We start from the raw sequence: 15,293 nt of genomic DNA on the forward strand, positions 1-15,293 counted from the left end.
ATCTGCATTTCAAGTCTTAAGCTATCACCTTGCAAGGATTTAGAGTTAAGTCTTCCACAAGCGATCCTTGGACGTATCTCCCATTTATCAGAAGTGACAAATGCTCAATCCAATGTATAACTATCCTGCAATTACTTCCTGTGATACCCAACGTCTGTCGTACACACCCCAGAGTCATTCCTGTTATGGATCGTGTTACAGCAGGATCAAAGTATGACATTCCATAATCCAGAATCACTAATTAACATTCCTTTGAGTCTTAGGATTACTTATACCTATTAATAACAATGAGATGAATAGGTGACAAGGATAAATCTACCCATCCTGTTATCTCAAGTTGGGTCCCCAATCCTAATGAACTCCATTCATTTGATCCATGTAACTGTCTAGATATCTGCATATCTGAAGCTTGTGAGATCAGCTCTCTGTCTCGATAGAAAACATTGTTATATGCAAGTCTCAACAGTGTTATGTCAATCCCTATTCAAAACATATCACTTGGCTTGGGGTGCTTTTAAGTTTATTAGTTTATTATAATGTTTCGTCTCACTTCATGCTTGTATGAACACTTTATAATCACTTTAAATAAACTCAGGGATTTCCTTTTATTAGACTTATTTAGTTCTTTAAAGGAGGTTGCCTTCATACAGTTATGAAACCATATCTTATTAAAACAAATGATATAAAGAACAATTCATTTACATTGGGTTTATATCCTAGAACAATTGTCTATAGGACACTAAACCCCAACACCTGGTAATTGTATTCGAAAACAAATGGTGCTAGTTCATATCACATGGAGCCTGATCCAGACAACATGCAACACGGGTTCTAGGGGTTCGGCTATTTAAATCAAGTGAATGGAGGCCTAATGAAGCCCAGATCAATTAATTCAAGGGACTGAATCCAGCGATTAAAAATAGCACAGGGGTTCGATATAAGCCCAGACCCACCAAGCTTCTCATCGGTAGCTTTTATACAGTTAAAATCCCCAGAAATAATCCATAGGATAAGGATTAACGCTTGTAGGGACTTCATAGTAACCATAAAAAGTCGCTTTGCAGTCCACTGGGGCAGAACACAGACTATCGAGAACGTAAAAACAGTACCATGATGTGACCCGCCAACAATCATCACATGAGAGTGCAAGAACCGATCTTTCCGCAAAACCACATCAATAGTTCTCTATCTGTGTCCCAAAACATCTAGATACCACCTAGAAATCCATCACTTTCAATAATTTCCATAGCATTACCCCATAACTCGTTGCAAAGGGGTGGCACGTACACCAGGAAGACAAGGCTTAAGCAAAGCCAAAATAGCTAGTTTCTGAGACCACCAAATACAAGAGAGAACACTGGAAAGCACAACTACCTGCACCAAAACAATTCTAGATGATATACTGCATTGCAAGAATACTATCAATAAAACCACTACAAAGTGTAGGAACCCAAACATAGAGAACAAGAAACATTTAACCAGGAATAGCTGAGGTTGTCCCTAGGGACCCCTCCACCTTCATAGACGATAAGTAATGTGTGAGACCCCGCTGTAAGATCTTAATAGTACTTATCAGACTAACAGATCGACCAGTTTCCAGGTTCCCAAATGCTCTACCAAATCCCGCGTCCAAATTTGTTCTGATGTGTTTTCCTCTGCCCAGTATCAAAAAGAAACCTGGTGGGACACTACCAGCTCCCTCGTTAAAATCATTCTTGCTCACACCATGCAAGGCCATAAAGGTATTATGGCTAGACACAATATGAGCAGCTTTAGAACATGAAGCAAAAATATCGACTAGCGCTTTCTCCTACTTGGGCCATGGTGAAAACGCCCAAATGAAGCCGTAAGGGTTTTCAAGCTCACAAACTTATGCTTCAAGCCACGACCCAGAGAGCTCTTGCTCCATTCCTATCATGTGTCAGCAAAAGGGTTAGAAACAACATCCCCAGGATCGACAATAATGCTTTTCAAAAAAACTCCTCCCTCGGACAGCTTGTTTGCATCTCGGGACGATCATACATGGCCCATAATCTATCTCATGTGAAACATGCTTGTCAAGCAGAGCCACCTGGCCATGTGTAGTATTAGGCATTACACCATTCCGGATAACCCCACAAGGATCCTCAACATCCATCTCTAAACGTGACACATCTGGCTTAAAAGCACTAGGCCAAGAACAAGATTGTCGACTATGCCCATATCTCTCACACTTAGTACAAACTGTATGCAACCCTGTTGGGGTTTAGTGTCCTATAGACAATTGTTATAGGATATAAACTATTTGCAAATGAATTGTTCATTATCGTTTGCTTTATGAGATATTGTAAGTTTAACTATATAAAGGCATTTGTCTTTTATCAAAACTAATTAAGTTGAATAAAAGAAATCACAAGTTTATTTAAGTGATCATAAAGTGTTCATACAAGCATGAAGCGAGACTAAACTTTATAATAAACCAATAAACTTAAAACAACCCCAAGTCAAGTAGTGTGTTCATAGGATTAACATAGTGCTGTTGAGACTTGCATGTAATAATGTCTTCTGTTGTGAACAGAGAGCTGATCTCACAAGCTTTAGGTATTCAGATATCTAAGGAGTTACATGGATCCGGTAAAGGAGTTCATTAGGAATGGGGACCCGACCTGAGATAACAGGACGTTGGATTTATCTAATGTCACATGTTTCTGAAGGGAAATTAGACAAGCCTAGGCACATCGGAACTATAAAATTTTATCTATTTTATCTATTTCCCTTTTCCCAATATCCGTTAATCATTATTTCATATAAAGACGGATTAAACATATGTAATTTGGTTGACAAACTATCTACTGTTGGGGTTTAGTGTCCTATAGACAATTGTTCCAGGGTATAAACCTAATGTAAATGAATTGTTCTTTATGTCATTTGTTTTAATAAGATATGGTTTCATAACTGTATAAAGGCAACCTCTTTTAAAGAACTAAATAAGTCTAATAAAAGGAAATCCCTGAGTTTATTTAAAGTGATTATAAAGTGTTCATACAAGCATGAAGTGAGACGAAACATTATAATAAACTAATAAACTTAAAGCCACCCCAAGTCAAGTGATATGTTTTGAATATGGATTGACATAACACTGTTGAGACTTGCATGTAACAATGTTTTCTGTCGAGACAGAGAGCTGATCTCACAAGCTTCAGATATTCAGATACCTGGACAGTTACATGGATCCAATGAAAGGAGTTCATTAGGATTAGGGACCCGATTTGAGATAACAGGATGGGTAGATTTATCATTGTCACCTGTTCATCTCATTGGTATTAATAGGTATAAGTAATCCTAAGACTCAAAGGAATGTTAATTAGTGATTCTGGATTATGGAATGTGATGCTTTGATCCTGTTGTAACACGCTCCATAACAGGGATGACTCTAGGGTGTGTACGGCAGACGTTGGGTATCACAGGAAGTAATTGCAGGATAGTTATACATTGGATTGAGCATTTGTCACTCCTGATAAATGGGAGATACATCCAAGGATCGCTTGTGGAAGACTTAACTCTAAATCCTTGCAAGGTGATAGCTTAAGACTTGAAATGTAGATTTCACTTAACCTATCTAATTAGAGTTAACTCGGCCTGTACAAGTAAAATGAACGTCTCGCTATATGTGACTTGACATTATCCATAGTCATAAGATTATGTTCAAGGATGTAGTTGATGAAGGATCGAATTATACTGTAACTAATACTGAAAGGTCAACGACGGAATCAACCTGTCTTCTTATAGCTCTGGGGGAATGTTTCGGATCTACCAATCACAATTCGCGTACTCATTCCGTTATACAAAGATTAAATATAATTCTCAGAAAATTAATTTAATTGTTGTATACGGCTAGAAGCAATAAGAACCTAATGGGTCACATATAAGACTTGGAACCCAAAAGAGAAACAGATGTTAATTAATTGACGGAAGCCCAACTGAGTCCACTAAGGCCTAGTAGCATAGGGGGGAGATTTATGTGTTATAAACACATAAAGGAATTAATTTAATTTAAACAATTATAATTAGATTATGATTATGAATTAAATTAATTATAGGATAAATAAGTTAGGAGGTTTAATGAGATTAAATTGCTTCTATTATTATCATATCAATAAGTTATTATTATCTTTATATTTAAATATAATTATAGATAATAACAATAAGAGTTTTATTCCGAATTAAATTCTTATTCAGTAACCTAATTCTATCTGACTAGGGTTTAGATGGAAGAGGCTATATATACCCCCCTTATTGTAAATTTCGACCAGCCCTAGCTATCCCGGAGAGAGTGAATTTCGACCCCCTACTGTAGTGGATCATCGTTCACCGCTTGCTTCCGATCAATCGATTTTCATCTCTTTCTTTTACTCCTTGATCTTGTGTTGATTAATTAGAGGCAATCTACTTTGGTTACTATTATACGGTTGAGTTCTAACTTCGTTTGAATTCTGTTTTTGTTTTGTGCTCGTGAACTCGGAGTAAGAGTTGAGGGCACTTCGATTGCAACAGTAGATAGAACATCAAAAGGTATTTCCTTCTATGCATTTTTATATGAAATAACGATTAACGGATCTTGGTTAAAGGAAATAGGTTAAAAAATTTATATTTCCGCTGCCAAATGTTTGCCTATTTTCCTTCATCTACCGCTGCAAACAAAGTGCTCACATGGATATCACGTCAATCACGAACACAAACAAAAACCAAAACAAAAAGTTAGTAATCAACCAAATAGCAATCAAGTGTAGATTTCCTCTAACGGTATCCACACGAATTAAGAAACGAATGGAATGGAGGAAATAATTTAGTCGAATGAGTGACGAGAAGAAATCCTATTTCTTATTTAGTGTTTTTCCAAATTCTCATGGCTAGGGGGTCTATTTATGGTCTTCCATTAATTGAATCCCAATTCTATTAGGTTTATAGTTAATTAGAGTCCTAACTATATTAGGTTTATAAAAAAAACTATATTAGGTTTTCTAATTAGATAATAATTGTATTTATCAAATATTATCTATATCAAATATAATATATATTTAATAAATACTATCCTAATCCCATTAGAATAATTAATTAGGTTAGGATAATTATATAGATGTATAATCACATTATACTATCTAATTAACATTATCCTTTTAATTGATTTAACCATAAATATAACCTAATTATATTTATCCAAATAAATCAATTAATTATCCTAATTTATATACTATAAATCTCGGACCCCTATGTGTCTCCCTCTAAAATTACAATTTCGTCCTCCGATTTTAATTCTATGTGTGACACATTAGGTTCTTACCACAGCTCGCCATATATGTTTATTTAAATTAATTTAACCAAACTAATTTAATCCTAAACATATAACAGAATGAGTGTGCAGATTGTTTTATCAGAATTGTCACATTCTCCTAGAGCGATAAGAAGTTAGGTTGATTCCGATGTTTACCTTTCAGTATAATTCGATCCTTCATCAGCTACATCCTTAGACGAATCTGTAACCTCTGGAATATATGTCAAGTTGCATATAATGAGATGTCTATTTTACTTGTTCAGATAGAATTTACTCTAAATAGATAGGTTAAGTGAAATCTTCATTTCTACTCTTAACCCTATCATCTTGCAAGGATTTCCAGTTAATTCTCCACAAGTGGCCCATGGATATATCTCTTATCTATCAGGAGTGATGAATGTTAAATCTAACATTAACTATCCTACATTTGCTTTATGTGATGCCCAACCCTACCCTCACACCTCACGGACCCCCTATAGCAGATCATGCTTACACAGAATCAAAGCATCACACTTCATAATCTAAAATCACTAATTAATGTTTATTTGAGTGAAACAGGTGCCATTAGATAAATCCATCCATCCTGCTACCTCAAGTCGAGTCTCCAATCCTAATGAACTCCTTCACAGGATCCACATAACTATCTAGACATCTCCATATCTAAAGCTTGTGAGATCAGCTCTCTGTTCACAACAGAAGACATTATTACGTGCAAGTCTCAACAGCAATATGTTAATCCCATAAACACATTACTTGACTTGGGGTTGTTTTAAGTCTATTGGTTTATTATAAAGTTTAGTCTCACTTCATGCTTGTATGAACACTTTATGATCACTTGAATAAACTTGGGATTTCTTTTATTTAACTTGATTGGTTCTGATAAAAGATAAATGCATTTATATAGTTAAACTTACTATATCTTATAAAACAAATGATAAGGAACAATTCATTTACAACTGGTTTATATCCTACAACAATTGACTATAGGACACTAAACCCCCACATCTCCCACTTGGACTAAAGCCAATTGTTTCTAAAAACATTCCTATAAGCGTTCGCATGACGATCATGAACCTTTGGGGTAGGCCTTCTTTAAATGGATCTATAAGATTGTCCCTTGATGGGCACTCTTTTAATTCTCACATCTACTCTAGTTGTCATCTCTCAAAAGAGATGGTAACATCTGAGGTAGTGTTTGGACGTATTATGAGACCACAGATTCTTAGCAAGAGCAACAACTATATTGTTAATCTCATTAACAATGTCAAGTACCATGCCTAGTTCATCAATGAACTTCCATTCCAAAATTCCTTTTAGCTGCTTCTAAAGGTGCTCTATACTCTGATTTGATCTTGGCTCGGCTACGGTCTCCTACTCGGAACTATTCCAGCTAACCGCACCTCTTTCAGAATAAACTTGTATTCTATGAAATCATCTTTATCTGTTTGATGACTTGTATCTGAAAGTCTCCAACTTTCAAATTATCATCTCCATATACTCGGAACATATCTATAGTCATTTTAAGTAGTTAAGAATGTTTTTGACAACAATCCAATGACCATCACTCGGATTGCTTTATAATCGACTTTGTCATGCTTAAAGCAAAAGTGATGTTAGGTCTAATGCAAAACGCTTTGAGCACTTTGTCAATGTATGTAGACTAGGAATGGTCAAGTAGTCTTCTCAATCTATCTCCATAGATCTTAATCCTTAAGATATAAGTTTCTTCTCCTAAGTCTATTACAGAGAAATTTTATCTGATAACCAAAATTTTCACCGATTGCAGCATAGCTATGCCGTTTCCATTAGTAGAATATCATCGACATATGATACTAAGTAAATGATCAAGCTCCCACTAGTTTACATGTACGGGGTTATAAGAGCCTCCTCATAAGTTGTAGGCTCATCATCTAATACGAGAACCTCTTCGTCGTCTCCCACTAGAAATCCAAATCTCTTTGGGATTTGATGAACTCGACCATACCTATGAGTTAGTAGTGTCACATGTATCTCATTTTGTGAGACAAATTCAGGTTCCACCATCTCCCACTAAAAATCCAAATTTCATTGGGTTTTGATGAACTCGAATAGACCTACAAATCAATAATGTCACCAATGTCTCATTCAACCATCATTTCTGCTATTTCAGCTAATCCCTCTTCTTGAACTTCGTCAAGTTCAATCACGCTTTCTACTTGTGTTTCTAAAAGTAACTCTTTCTCTGGCAGTACATCGTCTTTGGATACTATTACTTGTTGAAACACCTTTCCACATGATTTTAATTTGATAAAATTATTTAAGTTAATCCCATGATTAAGACAATTAAATTTAAGTGCTTTGGTTTAATTGTACTAATATGTTTGTTCAATGTTGAGTAACCAAACTGACTAGAACAGGAACAAAGTGTTCATAAAAAGAAAGACAGAACAAAGTCAGCATAAACAAATCACACAGCAGAAGCTGAGTGGAATACAACTAAGCGTTACAAAGGAAATGTCTTCTTCAGAAAAGCTTGAAGGCGGAGCTACGTAGTCAAGCTGAGCAGAATTCAGGACGCCACTAAGTCAAGCTGAGTAATGATCAAGTCAGCGCCAATGATCCGTTTATTAAAAGACAAGGTCCGTCAGATCTCTGCAACAAATCAGAAGCCTCGGAAATGTGATCAAAGACCTTTTCGAGACGCATGGACCGTCTAGCATTTTGCAAGAAGACAAACCTGGTGCTAGAAGATGAACCTGGCACAAGAAGACGAAACTGGCAAAGCCTGCCCCCTGCGAAAATCAGAAGACAGGATTGGCCTGCGATTCTGGAAGCTGACCTCATGAATGACGAAAGAAGACCATTTTATCTCAACGGTTATGTCTGATTTCAAATTATTGAAGCTTCAGAATTCAGTATAAATAGACAAGTTCATCACTTGGATCATTACCGAACACATACAAGAGAAACAGACAAGCAAAATCTACACTAAGTGAAAAATTCCAAAAGAGAAGCTGTCTGAATAGAAAAAGCAAGTTCTTACACCAAATTCCAATCATTGTGTAAAAGTCTAGAGTGAATTTGTATTCATCTAAAGTGTTCTTTGTTTTGAGAGAACAACTTTGTATCAATTGTAAAGGTTAGAAGAGTGGTGCTGAGTACTCGGTTATAGTACTCAGTGGTAGAGAAATTCTGGATACTCGGTTATAGTATTCAGTGTGAGATAGGATTGAGTAGACGAATAGATGACGGTACTCTTGCATACTCAGTTGCTATTGTAAACGGTTTGTGCTCTACCTTTAAAGAGCTCAGTAGTGGATTGAAAAAGCCTGGAGGGATTCTAGGGACTGGACGTAGGCGGTGAGGCCGAACTAGGATAAGACTGTTGAGTAATCTCTAACCCTTTCTCTTGATATATATGTATATGTTGCTTGCTTAAATTACTCAGTATATAATTTGTACAAGGCGACGCTGAGTAATCAGAGTGCTGAGTTGGAAGCTGACCTAAAGTGTTATTTCCCAACTCACAATTGAAACAGCTCTAGTCAGTGTCTGATTAAAGTTGTCTCACACTTCACTCAGCCTTGCCGACCTAAAGCTGAGTTAAATTATCAACTACTTAATTAAGTTAGCATTATTAAGCGAAAAAGTGATATTAGTTCCTAACCTCCCCCCCCTTTGGAACTAATCATATTAAGTTACACTAGACCAACAAGTGGTATCAGAGCACAGTAGCTCACTATTCAAGATAAAACTATCTTGAGCTGATCCCTGTAATGGCTGAGAACAGCACTCATTTCCTTCCAGGAAATCAAACAACACAGATACTCCCCAAGGGATTATCTATTAGTCGGCCTCCACTGTTTTTCGGGTCAAATTATAGATTCTGGAAGAACAGGATGAAAAACTTTATCCAGGCAACAAACATGAGTGCATGGCTAGCTATAGTCCAAGGCCCGTTTGTTCCTTATGAAACTATTGATGGTGTAAAGTCCGTCAAAAGTGAGGATAAATGGTCAGATGATGACCTTAAGAAATTACAAAATAATGCTTCGGCTATCAATATGCTTCACTGTGTGTTAGATGCTGCAGAGTACAACAAAATTTCAGGTTGCGAGTCAGCACAGAAAATCTGGAAGAAGCTGGAGGTTACCTATGAAGGAACCAGTAAGGTCAAGGAGTCCAAAGTGAATCAACACATGCGGCTATGCGAGCTATTCGAGATGAATGAAAATGAAGACATCTCTGAAATGAACTCAAGATTCACCAACATCATAAATGAGCTTAAGAGACTCGGCAAGAACTTCACAGAAGAAGAGCAGGTGAAGAAAATCTTGAGAAGTCTCCCCAAGAGCTGGCAAGCTAAGAAGACAGCTGTTGAGGAAGCTCAAGACCTGGCCACGTACAAATATGATGAGCTCATCGGATCTCTGCTGACCCATGAGATCTCCATGAAAAACTTTGAGGCTAAAGAGAAAACTGAGGACAAGAAGCAAAAATCTCTTGTCATGAAAGCCGACTCAACCGAAGCTGACTCATCAGATGATGAGGAGATGGCCATGTTTACCAGGAAGATGAAGAAGCTGTTTAGGAAAAGCGATAAGAACAACAAAAGGTCATTCAAAAGAAGTGATAAATACAGAGCTAAGTCTAGCGACATCAGACATAAGAAGGACAACTCCAAGCCTGTTACTTGTTTCGAATGCCATCAAGCTGGGCACATCAAGTCAAGCTGTCCTACTCTGAAGAAAGAAAAGAAGGGTAGTAGAAAAGCAATGGTGGCCACATGGAGTGACAGTGATGAGTCAACCTCATCAGAAGCTGATGTCACTGAGTCAGCAAGCATCTGTTTTATGGCTGACGAAGCTGCTGACAACTGCCGATCTGAGCAAGCTGACCTCTCCGATGGGTCTGACTATGAGGAACACTCTAATGAGGTAACTTCTATACCCTTGCTCAGAAATGAAATGATTAATGCCCTGAGTGATCTCTATACACTGATAAAAAAGTGTAACAAGAAAATAAGAGCACTCAGCAGGCGGTGTGATGAGATTGAAGAGGTCAAACTCAGTGACCTCCGACATCTGCTCCAGGACAATACCAGGCAAGATGAAAATCTAAAAATCATGCATCGGTTTGTCTCGGAAGTCCAATCAGATTCTAAGAAACTGAGAAAGGACATCACTTCAATACAGAACCAGTTGAGTTCATCGGCTAAGAAAAGGTTTTATCCAAATGCTGAGTATTCAGGTACTAGTCAGCAAAGACGGTACGCTCAGCAGAACAGTTAGTGTGACTGTTGTGGAAAGAGAGGACACACTGTAAGTGTGTGTTGGTATGCTCAGCACCATCGTGCTGACCAAAAATGGAAACACCCTCAAAGGGTGGTTTATTGTGACTATTGTGGGAAAGATGGCCACACCATAAATGTATGTCGTCACAAAATCAAATATGATGCATCGCCTGTTAAATCTAACAAACGAGGACCCAAAAAGAATTGGGTACCTAAAGATAACTAGTTCAATTGCAGGTGAGCCTGAGGTGCGTGGAGAAGTCAAAGCTATGGTACATTGACAGCGCATGCTCGAGGCATATGACTGGTGATGAAACTCAGTTCATCACACTTGTGCATAAACGAGGTGGAAATGTAAGTTTTGGAGACAACAAAAAGGGTAAGATAGTGGGATCAGGTACTATTAGAGGAAATCCTACTATTGAGTAAGTCTCCCTAGTCAGGGGTCTTAAATATAACCTATTGAGCGTAGCTCAGCTGTGTGACAGCGGTAGAAAGGTTGTATTTGATGCCACTGAGTGTCGGATACTCGAGGGTCAAAAAAATGATTTTATTTTAACCGACCCTCATGTTGACAACGTTTTCATGCTGAGTTTAGAAAAGAAGTTTTCAAAAAATATATGCTTAGTGTCAAAGGAAGATAATTCCTGGCTATGGCATAGGAGACTTGGTTATGTAAGCATGGACCTCCTTGCCAAATTAGCAAGAAAGCAATTAGTTGAGGGTTTGCCCAAACATAGATTTGAGAAGGATCAATTATGCAATGCTTGTCAGCAAGGTAAACAAACCTAAAAGTCTTTTCAAAGTAAAAATATAGTCTCGACCAAGCGTCCATTGGAAGTACTACACTTGGATCTTTTCGGACCAGTCTAGCCGCTGAGCTTAGGTGGTAAGAGATTTTCCTTGGTCATTGTAGATGATTTCTCTCGGTATACTTGGGTCATCTTGCTGAGTAGCAAGGATGAAGCTTTTGAGATGTTCTCAACACTGATTAGAAAACTTGAAAATGACAAAGACCTAAAATTAGCTCACATCCGAAGTGATAATGGCGGAGAATTAAAAAACCAACAGTTTGATGAATTCTGTGAAGTCAGCGGCATTGACCATAATTTTTCTGCTCCTAGAACTCCTCAATAAAATGGGGTAGTTGAGAGGAAGAACATAACCTTAGTTGAAATAGCTAGGACAATGCTGAGTGAGAATAGGCTTCCAAAGTATTTCTGGGGTGAAGCTGTCAACACAGCTTGCTATATACTCAATAGGGCTTTAGTTAGATCTGAAGGAAAATAGACAAGCCTAGGCGCAGCGGAATTATAAAATTTTATCTATTTTATCTATTTCCCTTTTCCAAGATCTGTTAATTGTTATTTCATATAAAGAGGGATAGAACGAAATACCTTTATGACGATCTATCTACCGTTGCAAACGAAGTTCCCACAACTTCAAAAGAATAGAATCTGTCAACGAATCTGCCCCCTACCCGAACAGACATTCCAGACCTCCGAATGAAAATCCCAACAGTGAAAACAAGGAAGAATATGTCTAGAAGCTCCTGTCCAAAAATCGTGACAATCCGACGCTTCAATCTCTGGGAATCCGCGAAAATGTGAACTGACCTGATGTAGTAATTTCTCCTTTTGTTTGTCTTTTCTTCTTTCATGAGAACAACAAAACAAACAACACAGAAAAAGAATAACTAATCAGTAATCAACCTTAATAATAGCAATCGCAATGATTGCCTCTAACAGAAATCGATACGAGATCAAAGAGAGAGTAAGAAAGATTGTAATTAGCCGAGACGGTTTCGGAACGGTTCCTCTTGCCTCTTTATTGTGTTAGGAGAAATATGTAGGCTAGGGAGTCTATTTATAGACTTCTCAAAACCCTAATCCTAGTTGTGTTAGGTAATTAATTAATTAATTAGAATCTTATTCGGAATAGGATTACTAATTAGATAATTAAATAAACACTTTACTATTATCTAAATAATAACTAATTATATCTAGATAATTATTATTAATCAAATGAATAATTAATTAATGTTAGGGATAATTAATTAGAGTTTCAATCACATAAAAACTTCTAATTAATATTATCAAATAGTCCTTTAATTTAATTCATAACCATAATCAAATTATAATTATTAATCAAATTAATTTATCCCTAATTAATCTACAAATTTCGGCCCATATATATAGTGTCTTACTAATTACATTTTTCGTCCTCCGATTCCAAGTCCCATATGTGACCCATTAGGTTCTTTATTGCCACTAGCAGTATATATCTTTTGAAATTATTCATCACGATTAATTCCAACATATATATAACGGAATACCGTCGCGAGCTGTTACTAGCAGAACCTATGATATTCCCCCAGAGCAATTAAGAAGTCAGGTTGATAACTGATGTTAACCTTTCTGTATTAGATACAGTATAATACGATCCTTCATCAACTATATCCTGTCGGTCAATTCCTTATAACCATGGAACGTGTCAAGGTTACATATAACGAAGAGTTCGGTTTTACTTGTACAAGTTGAATTCACTCTGAAAGATAAGTTAAGTGAAATGTTCAATTCTACTCTTAACTCTATCACCTTGCAAGGATTTCAGTCAATTCACCACAAGCGGCCATTTGGATATATCTCCCACTTATCGGGAGTGACGAATGCTCAATCTGACATTAACTATTCTGCAATTACTTTGTGTGATACCCAACCCTGCTCTCACACACCCCAAGCTCTCACCTGTTGGATCGTGCTCGCACAGAATTAAAGTATCAGACTCCATAATCCAGAATCACTAATTAACGAATGTTTGAGTCTGAGGATTAGTTATACCTACTAATACCAATGAGATGAACAGTTGACACATTAGATAAATCAATCCATTCTGTTATCTCAAGTCGGGTCCCAATCCTAATGAACTCCTTCACCAGATCCATGTAACTGTCTAGATATCTGAATATCTAAAGCTTGTGAGATCAGCTTTCTGTCTCGACAGAAAACACTGTTACATGCAAGTCTCAACAGTAATATGCCAACCCCTATAACATATTACTTGACTTGGGTTTACTTTAAGTCTATTGGTCTATTATAAAAGTACAGTCTCACTTCATGCTTGTATAAACACTTTATAACTACTTAAATAAACTTAGGGTTACTTTCTTTATGAAAGATTTGTGCCTTTATATATAGTTACAGTTTAATGCTATATATCTGATTAAACAAATGATTAAATAAACAATTTATTCATTAATATTTATATCCTAAAACAATTGTCTATAGGACATAAACCCCAACATTCTCCCACTTGGACTAAAGCCAATTGTTTCTAAAAACATTCCCATAAGTGTTCGTATGACGATCATGAACCTTTTGGGGTAAGGCATTCTTTTAAATGGATCTATAAGATTGTGCCTTGGTGGGCACTCTTTTAATTCTCACATCTACTCTTGTTGTTATCTCTCGGAAGAGATGTTAATGACTGAGGTAGTGTTTGGACGTATTATGAGACTGCGGGCCCTTAGCAAGAGCAACAGCCCTATTGTTAATCTCATTAACAATGTTAGGTACCACGCCTAGTTCATTAATGAACTTGCATTCCAAACTTCCTTTTAGATGCTTCCGAAGCTGCTACATATATATATATATATATATATATATATATATATATATATATATACTCTGATTTAATTTACTGGCTCAGTCACGATTTCCTGCTCGGAACTATTCCAGCTAATCGTACATCTTTCAGAATAAACTTGTATTCCGTAAGATCATCTTTATCTGTTTGATGACTTATATTTGAAAGTCTCTAACTCTCAAATTTCATCTCCATATACCCGGAACATATCTTCAGTCATTTTAAGTACTTAAGAATGTTCTTGACAACAATCCAGTGACCATCACTCGGATTGACCTATAATCGACTTTGTCATGCTTAAAGCAAAAGTGATGTTAGGTCTAGTGCAAAACGCTTTGAGCACTTTGTCAACATGTTTAGACTAGGAGGGGTCAAGCAATCTTCCATAGATCTTAATCCTTAAGATGTAAGCTGCTTCTCCTAAGTCTATTATGGAGAATTTTATCTGATAACCAAAATTTTCATCGATTGCAGTATAGCTACGTCGTTCCCATTAGTAGAATATCATCGATGTATAATACTAAGTAAACGACCAAGCTCTCACTAGTTTACATGTAAAGGCTCATACGAGCTCCCACTAGCTTACATGTATAGGTTTGCAAGAGCCTTCTCATAAGTCATAGATTCATCGTCTAACACATGAACCTCTTCATCGTCTCCCACTAGAAATCTAAATTTCTTTGGGATTTCATCGACTCCCACTAGAAATCCAAATCTCTTTGGGATTTGATGAACTCGACCAGACCTATGAGTTAGTAATGTCACTAGTGTCTCATCTTGTGAGACAGATTCAGGTTCCACCATCGCTTCCGCTATTTCAGCCAATCCTTCTTCTTGAACTTCTTGTGTTTCTAGAAGAAACTCTTTCTCTAGAAATACAGCGTGTTTGGATACTCTTACTTTCGATCATCCGAATGATAGAAGTAATATCCTATTGTTTCTTTCGGAATTCCAATGAAGAAATATTTATCAGATTTAGGGTCTAACTTAATCTGATGCTATGTCTTTAGCATGTGCTGAACACCCTTAAATTCTTATGAAAGAGAAACTGGGTTTCTTTTCCAA

Source organism: Euphorbia lathyris, chromosome 4 (genome assembly GCF_963576675.1).
Source record: "Euphorbia lathyris chromosome 4, ddEupLath1.1, whole genome shotgun sequence".
Taxonomy (NCBI): Eukaryota; Viridiplantae; Streptophyta; class Magnoliopsida; order Malpighiales; family Euphorbiaceae; genus Euphorbia; species Euphorbia lathyris.